Consider the following 16,683-nt stretch of genomic DNA (forward strand, 5'->3'; position numbering starts at 1 on the left):
ATTTTAAATCCACTGTAGACTCAAATGACTCAATGTGAACTGTACACGATACACTTGTGGTAATGCAATCAGAGAATATGCACTAAACTCTACATCTTTAAAGAGTTTTCAGCCATTTTGAGATAGACATTGGCTTTGGTTTTGCAGCACATTTTGGCATCGTGATCAAAAATAAATAAATCTATCAACATAACACACCACTGATTGGAATGAAACTGTTCTTGAATGAGGTTACAACAACGTTCACCACAAAAAGGCATTTCCTCGTTCACAGAACTAGGCGTTGGTGTTTAAAACATTCCCATTACACTCGGCTGTTCATATCTTTGTTTAAAAGTGATTGGTTGGGATCAATGGTTAAGAGGTTCAAGAAGAGAGAGAAATATTTTTGGAGTTCTAGTAAAGACTTGAGCATCAGTTGCTATCGATCCTCTCCAGACGGACAACAATAACAGAACAACAGCTGATCAGGTGAGAAAACATCCTCATCACTGACAAATAATATGTGTTTTATTATATTATTAGGATCCAGTTTTTATATGACTTACTATATGTCAGTTGGTTGGTTTAGTAATGAACATTTAAGTGTATTTGTAGATCACCTACAGTAAGTCATGCAAGTCAGATGTCACAAAGTACTTCACAATAAAATAATAAAGTTAGATGTTAAATAAAGACAACATGTAAAAATCCAAATCGTTTGTGTGTGTGTGTGTGTCTGTCTGTCTGTGTGTGTTGGTACTTCTCATGTTGTGGGGACATTTTTCTGTTTACACAGTGATATTGTGGGGACGTACGCATACAACAATGCATACAACACATTTGTTCGTAAACACATCCTTTACAGAAATTCTCCGAACGCTTGGAAAAAGTGAGTAGAAAGTTTAAAATCACTTCAAAAATCCTGTTTGTTTTTATGTGTGTGTGTGTGTGTGTAGGGGGGGCCTTTATCCTTTACTTTTTTTTAATTTACATGCTGAACATTAATTTCTTCTCTATGTCTAGACAAGTGGAAAGTCTGTATCATCATCACCGTCATCCTCGCTTTTGCCGTCATCCTCGCTATTGCCCTCGCTAAGCGGAAGCAGAATGAGCCTTGGCCTCACAATGATGAGCCTTGTCAGACTAACAACAACACCAATGCATACACTACATTTGCTAATAGACACATCCTTCAGGGGAATGTTCCTGCAGATATACAACAATGGCAAAAGTAAGTTGAAATAGCCCTCAATTACATAGAGGTAATGCATTATAGCGATGCATACTTTGACCACATTTTTTGATTATTTTTTTCTACTGTGCCAGTTCAGTGTTCAAGATTTCATATACATTAATAACAGTGCAAAAGAGAAAGTTGCTCAATGTTTTTAATGTCGCACTACCGCTTTATTAATATGTTTCCAAAGTCTCATAACACTTATATACTGGTAGTGTTGCACTTTATTAATGTCTATAATTTTTAATTGAAACACTGATCTCATTACTCAGCTACCTGAGAAACCATGGTCTTTGCAACAGAACACGGCAGACCTTCTTCGAGCAGGGGGATGCTCGAGATGTAGAGCTGATCTGCGATGGTAATAGCGAGCGCATGCCCGAGCGCACGCCTTCTGGTAGGCCTAACCCAGGTAACTTGTGCATCAGTAATGCAACTATGCTGGTACATGAGGTCAGAGTCACAGATACGACAACGTGCACAATTGATAATCCAGAGACACACCGAAGATATGTGATCGTGGCTTGTGATAGAATAGTTGGAGTCAACCTATGCCGTCCGGTCCATTTTCAAGGGAGCGAAGACCAATTGCCAAACGGCAGAAGAGGAACCTGCCGCCCGGCCCCTTAGTGCGCTTAAGTGTTTAAACTAGTCCAAGTTTATAGAGGTTTAGTGGATGTAAGATTCCAGTTGTGAAGCTGATTATTGGCGTGACTTCTAGTAACCTCTGTCAAACTGAACAAAGCCTTTTTTGCATCTTGATATTGTACTTCAACATACCATATTATTTGTCAATGCAAAATGTTACTTCTGTAAAGAGCAGTAGACCCATCACTTGACGGGGTTCTTACAGTATGTACAGTGCTAATGACATTTGCTGTGGTTCTGCCAATATCTGTCTAATCTACTGCACAATGTATAAAACGAGTTCATATATTTGAAAAAAAATTATATTTTTTCTCTTTTTTACTAGCTGATTTATACTCTGTAACATCTTTGAGCCTGGTGGTCCCACAACACTGTGACATGCCCATGATTAAAGTTTGGGTTGATAGATGTCGACTTTCTTTCCGTTTTGTCTCTTTTATATTAAACATATTTTCAGCTGCGCCTGATATTCACATGTTAAGATTTTTTTATTCTATATACACATTGTTAAAAATAACGCATTATTGATAATTTTATTGGTTGTCTATATTGAACTGTTAAAAATCCTTTTCCATGATGATTCCAAATTCATGCCTTTGTTCTCTCTGTGTTATCCAAATATAATAAGATTAATATTTTTCTCATTTTTATATATACATTTAAAGCAAGTAACTGTTTTAAGATAGTGTTTTATGTTGTCAAATACAATTCCTGAAGTTGGCATACATCTCCTCAGCATCACATTTTTGATAAAACTGTATTGCAGTTAGATAGATATAAACCTTTAATGCCCCAAGGGGAATTTAACACCAACAGGATTGCGTATCTTAAACAGAAAAAACAAACAAACAAACATTCAGAGCTCCCGCATGCGTGTCAGCCGCTGAGCAGCGCCACCGTTCTGCTTGTTCTGTCTTGCATACTTCAAAATAAATGTCTTAAACCTGCTTCAATAACCATTTCAAATCCACTCTAGACTCAAATGACTCAATGTGAACCGTACACGATGACACTTGTAATAATGCAATTAGACAATATGCACTAAACTCTGCATCGTTAAAGAGTTTTAAGCCATTTTTAGATATACAGTATATTGACTTTCGTTCTCCAGCACATTTTGGCATCTTGATCCAAAAAATAAATAAATCACGTAACACACACTGATGGAATGCAACTTTTCTTGAATGAGGTTTCAGCAACGTTAACCACAAAAAGGCATTTCCTCGTTCACGGAAATAGGCGTTGGTGTTTACCCCTTAGCCCATTACACTTGGCTGTTCATATCTTTGCTTTATTCAAGTGGTTGGGATCAATGGTTTGGAGGTTTAATAAGTGATATTTTTGGACTTCTAGTAAAGACTTGAGCATCAGTTGCTATCGATCCTCTCCAGACGGACAACAATAACAGAACAACAGCTGATCAGGTGAGAAAACAACCAATTCACTGACAAATAATATGTGTTTTTATTACATAAATACAATCCAGTTTTTGTCTTTTATATGATTTACTATATGTCAGTTGGTTAGTTTAGTAATGTACATTTAAGTTAATTTGTAGATCAGATGTCACAAAGTGCTCCGCAATAAAATCATGAAGTTAGATGTTGAATAGAGAATAAATATAAAAATCCACCAGTTTGAGCGAGTGTGTATATTGGGCCTCTGTGTGTGTGTGTGTGTGTGTGTGTGTGTGTGTGTGTGTGTGTGTGTGTGTGTGTGTGTGTGTGTGTGTGTGTGTGTGTGTGTGTGTGTGTGTGTGTGTGTGTGTTCACCATAAGGGGGCCTTTATCTCTTACTTTACTTTGTGTTGAAAAACTCTCATTCCTTCTCTGACTCTAGACGAGATGAAACAATATCTTTGGATCGCCATCATCCTCGCTCTTGCCCTCGTTTATTGGAAGCGGAATGTGCCTCACAATGATGAGCCTTGTAAGAATAAATCTGACATCAATGCGTACGACAGATTTGCAGGTAAACACATCCTTCAGGAGTCTGTTCCCACAACTGAAGAAGAATGGCAAAGGTGAGTTGAAGTCGCCCTCAATAAGATAGAGATAATGCATTACAGAGATGGATACTTTGACTGCATTTTTTGATTTTCTTTTTTTACTGTGTCAGTTGTTGTGTTGCTCAATGTTTATAATATCGCACTACCGCTTTATTAACATGTTTCCAAAGTCTCATAAGACTTATATACTGGTGGTGTTGCAGTTGATTAATGCCTATTACTTTTCATTGATCTCATTGATAATAATAATAATAATAATAATAATAATAATAATAATAATAATAATAATAATAATAATAATAATAATAATAATAATAATAATAATAATAATAATAATAATAATAATAAGTACAATCATTTTTAAATCAATCCTAAATGCTACAGGGAGCCAGTGAAGTGAGGCTAAAACTGGAGTAATGTGATCTCTCAACCTGCTTTTTGTTAAAGCTCTTTGGTAAACCAGTGAGAAGTGCATTGCAGTAATCCAGAAATTAAAATACGAACGCAAGCATACATTTTTTTGCATCTTCCATGGAAAGGTAAGGTCCGACTCTAGCAATGTTTCTCCGGTGAAAAAAGGCAATCTTTGTAGTATTGTTGATATGTGATTTAAAATCCTACTTTGAATCAATAATGACCAAATTTTTTTTACTATACTCAGGTACCTGAGAGATAACGGACTGTGCGACAGCGCACGGCAAACCTTCTTCAAGCAGACGGATGAGGACAATGTAAAGCTGATCTGCAATTACCATGGCAAGCGCACCAGTGGTAACTTGTGCATCAGTAATGCAAAGATGTGGGTATATGAGGTCACAGTCACTGATACGAAGAAGTGCACAATCAATAATCTGTTAACTACCCTAGTACATGTGATCGTGGCTTGTGATGAAATTGGCAATGGCTGCTTTCCCGTCCATTTTGAAGGGAGCAGCAACAGTGGTCCAACCAAAGGAGCTGAAATCTGCCGTCCTCTGTCAAGCTCAGCTTAATTGCATTCGTAAAATCATATAAAATGTGGTATTTTGATATTGTACTTGAGCTGCTTTATGCTCTTTCTGTAACATCTTTGAGCCTGGTCAGACAACACTGTGAGACGAGCATGGTTAAAGTTTGGGTTGATGGATGGCGACTTTCTTTCAGTTTTGGCACTCTTATATTAAACATATTTTCACCTGTGCCTGATATTTACATGTTCAGCTAGAGCTCTTTTATTTGATAAACACATTGTTACAAATAACGGTTTATTGATCCATTAATTTGTTGTCTCTATTGAACTGTTAAAAATAATTTTTGCACTTGAGTCCAATTCATGCTATAGTTTTCTCTGTATAATCCACTTGTATTCAAACTGATCTTCCCCACATTAAAAGCCTGTAACTGTTATTGAAGTATGCAATATTTTGCAATGCGTACTTCAAAATAAATAAATAAATGTCTTAAACCTGCACAAACATCTCAAAATTATTGTAGACTCAAATGACTCAATGTGAACTGTATATGATGACACTTGTAGTAATGCAATCAGAGAATATGCACTAAACTCTACATCTTTAAAAGGTTTTCAGCCGCTTTGAGATAGACATTGGCTTTGGTTTTGCAGCACATTTTGGCATCGTGATCCAAAAAATAAATAAAGCTATCAACACCACTGATGGAATGCAACTTTTCTTGAATGAGGTTACAACAACGTTCACCACAAAAAGGCATTTCCTTGTTCACAGAACTAGGCGTTGGTGTTAAAAACATTCCCATTACACTCGGCTGTTCATATCTTTGTTTAAAAGTGATTGGTTGGGATCAATGGTTTGGAGGTTTAAGAAGTGATATTTTTGGAGTTCCAGTAAAGACTTATCATCAGTTGCTATCGATCCTCTCCAGACGAACAACAATAACAGAACAACAGCTGATCAGGTGAGAAAACAACCAATTCACTGACAATATGTGTTTTATTATATTATTACAATACAGTTTTTGTATTTTATATGACTCACTATATTTCAGTTGGATAGCTTTGTAATGTACATTTCTGTTTATTTATAGATGTTAAATCGAGACTAAATATAAACATCCTTTGTGTGTGTGTGTGTGTGTGGGCTGGTATTACTCATGTTTTGTGGAAATGTTTCTGTTTAAACACTGATATTCGGGTGAAGACTTGCTTTAAGGTGAGGGTACACTTAGGTTAATGTTAGGTTTAGGGTTAGGAAAGTAGTGGTTATTGTTAGGGCAAGTCTCCAGGAAATTAATGTAAGTCTATGTTATGTCCCCAGAAGTGATTAAGACACAACCTGCGTGTGTGTGTGTGTGTGTGTGTGTGTGTGTGTGTGTGTGTGTGTGTGTGAGTGTGTCTGTCTCTCTGTCTGAATAAAATAACGTTAGGGTACATAAAGACAGTCGACACAATAAATAACAGAGTCTCCTCCCCCTTCTTCCGTGTCCTGTCTGATCAAACGTCTCAGGGCCCGACTCACAAACACTATCTCTGGTTACTATCTGCTGCCACGAGGAAGAAGCATGAGTTCTCCACAAACGAGTGGGTTTGTGTGTAAATGTAACACAAACACATTTGAAACAAAAATTATCTTATCTCATGCTATTTGTATTAACATGCTGAAAAACTCTCATTCCTTCTCTATGTCTAGACCAGATGAAAGTCTTTCTCGTGATCACCGTCACGGTCGCTCTTGTCCTCGTTTATTGGAAGCAGAATGTGCCTCACAATAATCGTCCTTGTATGAATAACGATGACAGCAATGCATACAAAACATTTGCTCGTAAACACATCCTTCAGGGGGATGCTCCCACAACTAATGAAGGATGGCAAAGGTGAGTTGAAGTCGCCCTCAATGAGATGGAGATAATGCGTTACAGCAATGCATACTTTGACCGCATTTTTTGATTTTATTTTTGTACTGTGTCAGTTGAGTGTTAGAGATTTTCAAATTAATTCATGACAGTGAAATAGTTGCTCGATGTTTTTTAAAGAATACAATGATACAATTAAAGCCACATCAATCCTGCACTATTAAGTACAGTTAAATCTGACTGGTTCATTTTTCGCTCAAGTCAACCAATAAGTAAAAACAACTGGACTGCATTGAACAATTTGTAGGTTTGAAAACATTATTAGTAGCAGGTACATATAACATCATGACAGATAAAAGTAGTTGAACAAAAACAGTGTCTATACTATGCAGTTAAACATTGATCTCATTTCACAGATACCTGAAGAAAAGAAACCTCTGGGGCAGAACTGATCAGTCCTTCATCGAAGCTCCAGAACAAGATGTCCAGAGGATCTGTCGTGGAGATGGCCAGCAAGTGAAAGATAACTTGTGCATCAGCACCAAAAAAATGACGGTACACCATGTAAGGCTAAAGATCAGTATAGAGAGTGTTACCCCTAGAAGTCACCCTGTGATTGTAGCCTGTGATACTGTAAAAGAAACTAACAGATGCCTCCCTGTCCATTATGAGAAAGACGATAAAGATACACCGACCAATGTCCCCTGCAGTTGATTCCATCTGTCAGGCTAAATACTCCCTGACACCATGAAGCTGCTTATGAAAATAAAAAGCCGCAAATTCTCTCTGTTCATCTTTGATTCTGCTTCTGCTCCAACACTTTTTTATATGAGTTGATGTGATGATGTGTACTAAATAATAATATTTTTTTCCAAATTCAATTCTCCTGGGGATAATAAAGAGAATAAATATATGTTCATAAGTTTACGTTGTTAGCTTATTTTCCTTAGCATCACATCTTTCATGTAACTGTATTGTAGTTCTGCTTGTTTTGCATTGCATACTTCCAATTAAACGTCTTAAACGTGCTTCAATAAACATTTTAAATCCACTGTAGACTCAAATGACTCAAATGTGAACTGTACGCGATACACTTGTAGTAATGCAATCAGAGAATATGCACTAAACTGTGCATCATTAAAGAGTTTTCAGCCATTTTGAGATATACATTACATTGGCTTTGGTTCTCCAGCACATTTTGGCATTGTGATCCAAAAAATAATTAAAGCTATCAATGTAACACACCACTGATTGGAATGTAACTTTACCTGAATGAGGTGTCAGCAACGTGCACCTCAAAAAGGCACTCCCTCATTCACATACTGTTAATAGGCGTAGGTATGAATACTACCCATTAACCTGCACTCATTAACTGGAAGTCATACTAGACATATATAGTAAGAGGAGAATTTTCAGTACTTCGATTGGCTGTTCATGTTATTTATTTAAAGTGATTGGTTGGATCAATGGTTAGAAGGTTTAAGAAGAGAGACAAATGTTTGGACTTCTAGTAAAGACTTATCATCAGTTGCTATCGATCCTCTCCAGACGGACAACAATAACAGAACAACAGCTGATCAGGTGAGAAAACATCCTCATCACTGACAAATAATATGTGTTTTATTATATTATTACAATCCAGTTTTTGTCTTTTATATGACTTACTATATGTCAGTTGGTTGGTTTAATGTTAAATAGAGACTAAATATAAAAATCCTGTGTGTGTGTGTGTGTTGGTATTACTAATGTTTCGGGGACATTTTTCTGTTTAGACATTGATATTGTGGGGACGTACCTTCCTTTTGGGGACAAAATGGAAGACCCCATGACATAATATTGTTATTTTTAGGGTGAAGACTTTCTTTAAGGTGAGGGTACACTTAGGTTAAGGTTAGAGTTGGGGTTAGGCAAGTTAGGCCTAGGTTAGGCTTAAATGAATGTCAGTCTATGTAATGTCCCCAGAAGTGATTAAGATACAACCTGTGTGTGTGTGTGTGTGTGTGTGTGTGTGTGTGTGTGTGTGTGTGTGTGTGTGTGTGTGTGTGTGTGTGTGTGTGTGTGTGTGTGTGTGTGTATGCACGTGCGTGCGTGTGTGTGCGTGTGTGTATATATATATAGAATAAATTAACATTAGGTTGCATAAAGACAGTCAACACATTAAATAACATTTCATTTCAGGATTCTACAGTCTCCTCCCCCTTCTTCCGTGTCCTGACTGATCAAACCTCTCGGAGCTCGACTCACAAACACTGAGGAAGAAGCATGAGTCCTCCACAAACAGGTGTGTGTGTGTGTGTGTGTGTGTGTGTAGTGTGTGTGTGTGTGCGTGCGCCTGCGTGCATTCATGCGTCTGTGTGTGTGTGTGTGTGTGTGTGTGTATATATAAAAGTAACACTACCACATTTGAAACAAAAATGAATTTCCCATTAGGGGGCCTTTATCTCATGCTATTTTTTATTAACATGCTGAAAAACTCTGCTTCCTTCTCTTTGTCTAGACCAGATGAAAGTCTTTCTCGTGATCATCATCGCTCTTGTTCACGTTTATTGGAAGTCGAATGTCCCTCCCAATGATCAGCCTTGTGTGAAGATCTCTGACAACAATGCATACGACACATTTGCTAAAAGACACATCATCCGGAAACCGGAGAATGTTCCCACAACTAAAAAAGGATGGAAAAGGTGAGTTGAAGTCGCCCTCAATAAGATAGATATTATGCATTACAGCGATGCATACTTTGACCACCACTCTACTGCGTCAGTTGAGTGTTCAATATTTCAAATACATTCATGACAGTGAAATGGAGAAAGTTGCTCAATGTTTTTAACATCGCACTACTGCTTTAATAACATGTTTCCTGTAACCACTGTTCAGGCGGGGGCTGAAAGCCGTGGAGCCAAAAAGCCCTGTCAGTTGAATGTGAGGACAGATAATGATTTTGTCAACAAACACATCCTTGATGAGAAGTTTGAAAAATCCACACAATTAACCAAACTCATGCTAGTTTGTTCATTAAAGAACAAAACGATAAAGATATGATGATAAAATGAAAGCCACATCAACCCTGCACTGTTTAGTCCAGTTGAATCTGACTCTGGTTTGTTTTTCGCTCAAGTCAACCGAACTAATACTAACTGGACCGCATTGAACAATCTGTAGGTTTGAAAACTTTATTATTAGCAGTTTCATATAACATCATGACAGCTAAAAGTAGTTGAACTCAAACAGTGTCTATACTAATGCAGTTTAACATTCATCTCATTTCACAGGTTCCTGAAGGAAAATGGCCTCTGGGATAGAACTTATGTGCAGTCCTTCATCTATGCTCCTGAACAAGATATCCAGAGGATCTGTGGTATAGCTGGCCGGCTTCTGAGAGACAACTTGTGCATCAGTGTCGAAAAAATGATGGTATACGATGTAAGCAACAATGCAGCGAGTATTAAACGACGCAATGGCTATGTGATTGTAGGCTGTGATAACGTAAATAACATACGCCTCCCTGTCCATTATGAGAGATACCGAAAAGAAAAACCGACCAATATACCCTGCCAGTGAGCTCCAAACTAACCCACATATTTGGAGAGTCAATTTTCAGTTGATTCCAGCTGTCAGGCGAAATACTCCCTGACACCATGAAGCTGCTTATGAAAAATAAAAAGCCATCTTTGATTCTGCTTCTGCTCCAACTAGTTTTTGATGAGATGATGTGAACTAAATTAAAATTCATTTTCCCAAATTAAAATCTGTTGTATTAAATATATGTTCTACTGTAACATAAGTTAACGCTGTTAGCTTATTTACATCTTCCACAAAAAATGTACGCTTACCAAACAGTTTGTTTTCAGCTAGTTTTAAGTTTAAACTGAAAGTAACTTGACCACATTTTATACTTCCATTTGTATTCCAATTTTTTGCACAATTTCTTTTTTTTTATGTAATGTAATGTGTAATACGAAACAGTTAGTGGCTCTTTAATATTAAATATATTTTGCACTATAACTGATATTTACATGCTCAGCAAGATTTTTTTTTCTTATACACATTGTTACAAATAATGGTTTATTGATCCTTTTATTGATTGTCAATATCGAACCGTTAAATAACTATTTTTCCCCTTGAATCCAATTCATGCTATAGTTTCTTTGTATAATCCACTTCTATTCAAACTGATCTTCACAGCATTTATAGCCTGTAACTGTATTAAAACATTGTTTTTATGTTGTCATAAAGCGCATTATTTTTGTCTTTGTGTAAGACAGAGAAAAATGTGAAACTAGCAGAGGAACACGGTGTAGAGCATCTACCAAAGATTGAAACAAAACAGAGTTGAATTGAAATGTTATTTAATAATCAGACAATGCAAAACAGAGAAGACAATGAACATATATTTAGATGCAAAGCCGCATTATTTTCACTTCCATTTGGGCACAAGAGCATGACGTGGTGCTGATATTTGCTTATCGAAACATGAGTGAGCAGACTGCGTCAAGATTGGGCAAAGTGAATAATGTTCCAGTTGAAGTAAGTTAAAGGAATGGGAATGAGACGGCCCTCACTTCCCCAAAGTTGGACATTTAAAGACAAGCGTACACACAATTGATGAGTTTCATTGATTTATAACAACACATTTTGGAAATACTCATGGAACAAGATTTTAGGGTGAAGACATGAATAACTCAATGAAACAGTCACTGAAAAGACTGTCACATTTTCAGACTATTTATTCAATAAACAATAGTCTTCTGTTTCATCAGATTAGAAAATACAATTAGTAATAGACATATTTATGTATTGATCCTTCTCAGATCATCTGAGAATGATCAATACATGAATACTGTGTATAACATCTCACATTTGAGAGACCAAGGAACCACTAAACGTTGTGTGGTAGTTGCCTCCCCACACATGTGTATTTGCATGCAGGATCACATACACATGGTCTCCTCGCTGTAGCTGTAGGAACACGGCATTGCCTCCGTTATCAGATCCATCAGAGTTTGATGGGTGATCACCGGTTACGGCTATCAGCTGGTTGTTTTTGTAAAGGTGCAGCCCTGCCCAATTCGCTCCTCCAGCGTGATAGAAGAAGCTAAAGTAATAAACACCTGCAACAGGTGCCACGAAGATACCTGTGAAAACAACAGGGTATTATCAGAAAAACCTTTGAATTGGTTTTGACTGATACTGTGTAGGTCTTATGGTATCAACAATTTTACAGTAATCACTAAAAATCTCTTAAAATATAATGACTTTTCAGCAACTTTAACTCGACAAAAATGTTTGCCGGTCTAATACTAAGACTGAATCTGAAAATGCCACCAAAATGCACCAGTGCTACACATACACACAACAACGCAAACTCTCGTCATAATTTAAATTTTTTTGCTTATTATTCTCAGTGATTGAATAATTTTACCCTTTGTCCATAAATATAAGTTTCAATAATATTCATGTAAAAGTAAGGATGTAGTTGACTGTTTACCTGTGAATTGATTGTAGGCCTCACCGATGTTTGTAAGCACTCTTCTGTAGATCAAAGTTCGGTCGGTGTTGAAGGGTCCAATGTCGTTAGCTCCTCCTCCTGTTGCTGCACTGAATATCACCTGGGTCCTTGCTGTGTGAAAAAAATAGGGATCACATTCATTATATTATATAAGTATTTTCTGAGTCCCCACTAACGACTAAAGCATTGGTTGTTTCTAGGTCATACTGATAAACACCTCCAGCAACTATAATTTATGACTTCTCTGTCAGAAGAAACACTCTATCACTACTTTGATCTTTTGTTGTTCGTTCTGAGGACAACATGCCAAATTGATTCATTAATAAAGTTCTTAAATGTAACTTGCCTTTGTTCCTGAGTTCCAGAATCTCGGTTTCACTGTTTGTTACCCTGGTTTCACTGACCGATAGCCTGGTTTCACTGTCTGCCAGCCTGGTTTTCACAGCTCCTAGTTCGTCTCTTAGAGCATACACCTCTCTCATGAGATCGATAGGATTTGACTGTGTTTCTATACCATTACCATCATCCTGGGCCCAAGTTATGCCACAGAACAGCAATACAAACCAAACAATGGCAAAATTCATCTTCAAAAGTGTATTCAAGTATCTCAAACCATGTTGCCTCTTTCTGCTTTTATGTTGTTTAACGATGACCTGTTAATTTTTAACAACTAATTTCACACGTGGTTTTATTATCTTATTACAAAGGACTTCTGTTATCTGTTTCAGGTCAGTTCATTGAAGGAGCAATAAGGAAATAATGCGTTTACTTGCACAACAACTGTATTAGAGTTTTCTCGATTGCTATGGCACATTTTCAATTCACATTTGTTTCTAACCACTCATATCAAATGACAAATACAGCACATATATTGTTTGCTAAGTGAAACCACCTTCTCAAAAGGTATGAATCAGTTTTAATTTCTAATTTCATTAATCAGAGCATCTTATGAACCCATGTTACCAGGCAGGGGTCCCTCTTCAAATAAGATATCCAAAATCATTTACCATCAAGATTTATATGAAGGCCGTCACCTTATTCTTACTTACATTGCCTTCATTTTCCGCTTGTAGCCAGCTGAGGCAGTGCAGGTCCCCTCTTGGCGAAAGTTGAGAAAAATTGAGGGTTTTATAATTTTATTTTCATTATGTAAAGCATGACCAACACGGGAACTTAAAAATGTCCACTGTTGGCTTGGCGGTCCCATGTTCGTGAATGTGTTACGATTCTGTAGTCCACTGTAAGATGGGTATGCAGGTGCACATACAAATGGACACAAGGATTACTTTTGTACACCAGAATGGTAAAGGATTATCCCCGACCGCTGCAGGTCTACAGATTCCTCTGTCTCTTTCAGTTCATTATTTTTGTCTTTGTGTACGAGACAGAATATGTGAAAATAGCAGATGAACACTGTAGAGCATCTAGAAGAGATTGAAATGCATTTCACAGGATGTAGAAGAGAAACAACAGAGTTGAATTTAAAAGTTATTTAATGTTCAAGCAAAGCAAAAGAGAGAAGCCTATGAACATATTTTTAGATGCAATTTGTTCACTTCCAATCTGTTACAAGAGCATGATGTGGTACAGACCTTTCCTTAAAGAAGAATGGGACTGTGTCAACATTGGACAAATTGAATAATGTTGTTGACTTGGCATAATTCATCTTTGAGAGTTGATTCAGGTTGCTCCAACACTGTTGTCTCTGTCTGCTTTTATGTCGTTTAATGATGACCTGTTCATTTTTAACAACTAATTTCACACGTGGTTTTATTATCTTATAACAAAGGACGTCTGTTATCTGTTTCAGGTCAGGTCAGTGAAGGAACAATAAGGAAATAATACACTTACTGGCACACATATTTTATTACAGTTTTTCTCGATTGCTTTGCCACAACAGACTTTTTCAAAACAGAGAACACACAGCCCTTAACAGAAGATGAATGACAAAAACATCCCATATTGTTTGCAAAATGACACCGGCTTCTTAAAACTTGTCACACTCCAATCAACTATCTTCAGACTTCACATTGTATCTGCTTTTCAATCATTTTGTAATCAAATGGAAAATGATGTTAGAAGCATGAAGAACTTAATGAAACAATGAATGATGAATACTAATCACATTTTCAGACAACAGATTTCTGTTTCATCATATTAGAAAATACAGTTGTAATAGACATATGTACGTATGTATTGATCTCAGAATAAGGTAATTTATATAGCTTAAGAAATCTCACATTTGAGAGACCAAGGAACCACTGAAAGTTGTGTGGTAGTTGCCACCATACACATGTGTATGTGCATGCTGGATCACATACACATGGTCTCCTCGCTGTAGCTGTAGGAACACTGCATTGCCTCCATTATCACCTTCGTCAGACTCTGACTTGTGATCCTGGAATATGGCTATCTGCTGGTGGTTTTTGTTAAGTGACAGTCTTGACGGTTGTTGTCCTCCAGCATGACTGAAGAAGTTAAAGTAATACACACCTGTGACAGGTGCCACAAAGATACCTGTGGAAACAACGGGGTATTATCAGAAAAACCTTTGAATGAGAAGGTGGGGCCAAAGTTTCGACTGGTACGGTTTAAGCTTAAGCAGTTGACATTAATGGAGGAAATTAAAAATTGTTGTCTGAAGAGATTGTGAACTAGCCTGGAAATCCAGACCCACATCTAGAACGATATAGGGTCTGGCCACGATCAATAGACCTTCCCAAATAAATGGGCGGCTCCTACACCTGTGTTTCATATACCACTGCACGCAATTGGATAGCACTACAAGTTGTAGTGCTATCCAATTGCGTGCAGTGGTTAATACATCACCTTGTCACCATTGGTTGTAGACTACAACCAATCAGAGCATTAAGCCCCGTTCATTAAGCGAACAGCAGGTTAACTGATAAATTAAACTTTTGCCGTGGTCGGTCGGCAGCAGAACATTCTTCTTTCTTGCTAATGAAAGATTTGAGTGCCGTCTTCCAAATCGTTAAGTGTCGAAGCCACCTTTGTTGTTTATCATCAGTGCTTTGACGGCGCTGCACTATATTATGAAACATCTGATTCGACCTAAAACTGCAGGTCTTTATTGTGGAAGTTATCAATAATCAATTTATTCGTTTTAGATTATAATTCTAGTTTGTGTAAAATAATAATAGTATATTGTATTTATATAGCGCTTTTATATGAACTTAAGGTAAAGGGCCACACCCATGTTTAACAACCCATTGGCCTTGTCCTGTTACTCCTTAGAACATAAGAAACTTTCTGGCGGTAAGTATGACACAAAACTCATAACTCCTGCACATACTATGAACCTTCAAGTCTCAACAGTGTTTTAGAATGGTATTCATTACTTATGTACCTAAATTAATACCTAGGGGGCAAAGTGATTTTTTGGACATGGGCTGTTGTAAAAGGTTGTTCACTAGAAATGATATCTAGGACCTTCAAGGATCACAACCTGGGTAGACAACCTGGTCAACTACCTGCTGGAAAGCTACAGAGGGCCAAAATAGAAAATCGTAAACACGGTTTAATGCAAGGGTAAAATTTAAATTTTTTAACTTATGGATATCATCATGAAACTTTGCCAGTTGATTACTGACATTAAAACAATGATTTTTTTGTATTGAAGTTTTTTTCAAAAATGTTTGAATATAGCTATATACAAATTTAGCATATTTCACAAATTATGCACACATTTGCATATCTTTAAAAACCAAAAATCTAGATATTAGCCAAAGCAAGAGTTGAAATCTTTATTGCATTTTGACTTTATAGAAGTGTGTTAAGTTTCTACATACCAAACTTCCTCTGTGAGAAATGGTGTGACAATTCTGGTTTGATAGTGTATAAATAAATGTGATTTGATAGTTTTTTTCATTACTCTGACCCAGAAATCTCAACTTCTAAATCACTTACATCAACTAAACTTTCCATAATCATTCTTAGCACTATTCTGTAGGTTATTAAAGAAGGATTTTGATTCTGATTTATGAGACATTTTCTTCTTCAAAACATTCCGTAATGCATTTTTAAGACCTGTACATAGTATTTTTTGATTTATAAAATTAAAAAAGGCTGTGTAAAAAATCCTTCTTTAATAACATTCAGAACGGTGCTAAGAATGATTATGGAAAGTTTAGTTGATGTAAGTGATTTAGAAGTTGAGATTTTTGGGCCAGAGTAATGAAAAAAACTATCAAATCATGTCAATCTAACCACTATCAAACCAGAAATATCACACCATTTCTCACAGAGGAAGTTTGTTATGTAGAAACTTAACACACTTATATGATGTCAAAATGCAATAAAGATTTTAACTCTGGCTTTATCCAATATCTAGGTTTTTGGTTTTTAAAGATGTGCAAATTTGTGCATAATTTGTGAAAGATGCCAAATTTGCATATATATTCAAACATTTCTGAAGAAAACTTCAATACAAAAAATCATTGTTTTAATGCCAGTAATCAACTGGCAAAGTTTCAT

General features: G+C 36.7%; 4 long non-coding RNA genes across 4 annotated transcripts; all 4 read left to right on the forward strand.

The window, feature by feature from the left end:
* The first annotated feature begins 338 nt into the window (after nucleotides 1-338).
* Nucleotides 339-2,454, forward strand: LOC307269132. Its single transcript, XR_013845484.1, has 4 exons — nucleotides 339-471; nucleotides 779-871; nucleotides 1,006-1,213; nucleotides 1,492-2,454. It is a non-coding gene; the product is annotated as an uncharacterized lncRNA (long non-coding RNA).
* A 694-nt stretch (nucleotides 2,455-3,148) lies between these two features.
* Nucleotides 3,149-5,246, forward strand: LOC307269134. The gene is made up of 3 exons (XR_013845486.1): nucleotides 3,149-3,291; nucleotides 3,707-3,890; nucleotides 4,537-5,246. It is a non-coding gene; the product is annotated as an uncharacterized lncRNA (long non-coding RNA).
* Nucleotides 5,247-5,643: 397 nt separating this feature from the next.
* LOC307269290 lies at nucleotides 5,644-7,729 on the forward strand. Its single transcript, XR_013845497.1, has 4 exons — nucleotides 5,644-5,789; nucleotides 6,338-6,411; nucleotides 6,521-6,704; nucleotides 7,100-7,729. It is a non-coding gene; the product is annotated as an uncharacterized lncRNA (long non-coding RNA).
* Nucleotides 7,730-8,042: 313 nt separating this feature from the next.
* Nucleotides 8,043-10,855, forward strand: LOC307269133. The gene is made up of 4 exons (XR_013845485.1): nucleotides 8,043-8,264; nucleotides 8,862-8,964; nucleotides 9,181-9,364; nucleotides 9,953-10,855. It is a non-coding gene; the product is annotated as an uncharacterized lncRNA (long non-coding RNA).
* Nucleotides 10,856-16,683: the final 5,828 nt, after the last annotated feature.

This window comes from Ammodytes marinus (genome assembly GCF_949987685.1).
Source record: "Ammodytes marinus genome assembly, chromosome: 23".
Lineage (NCBI taxonomy): Eukaryota > Metazoa > Chordata > Actinopteri > Uranoscopiformes > Ammodytidae > Ammodytes > Ammodytes marinus.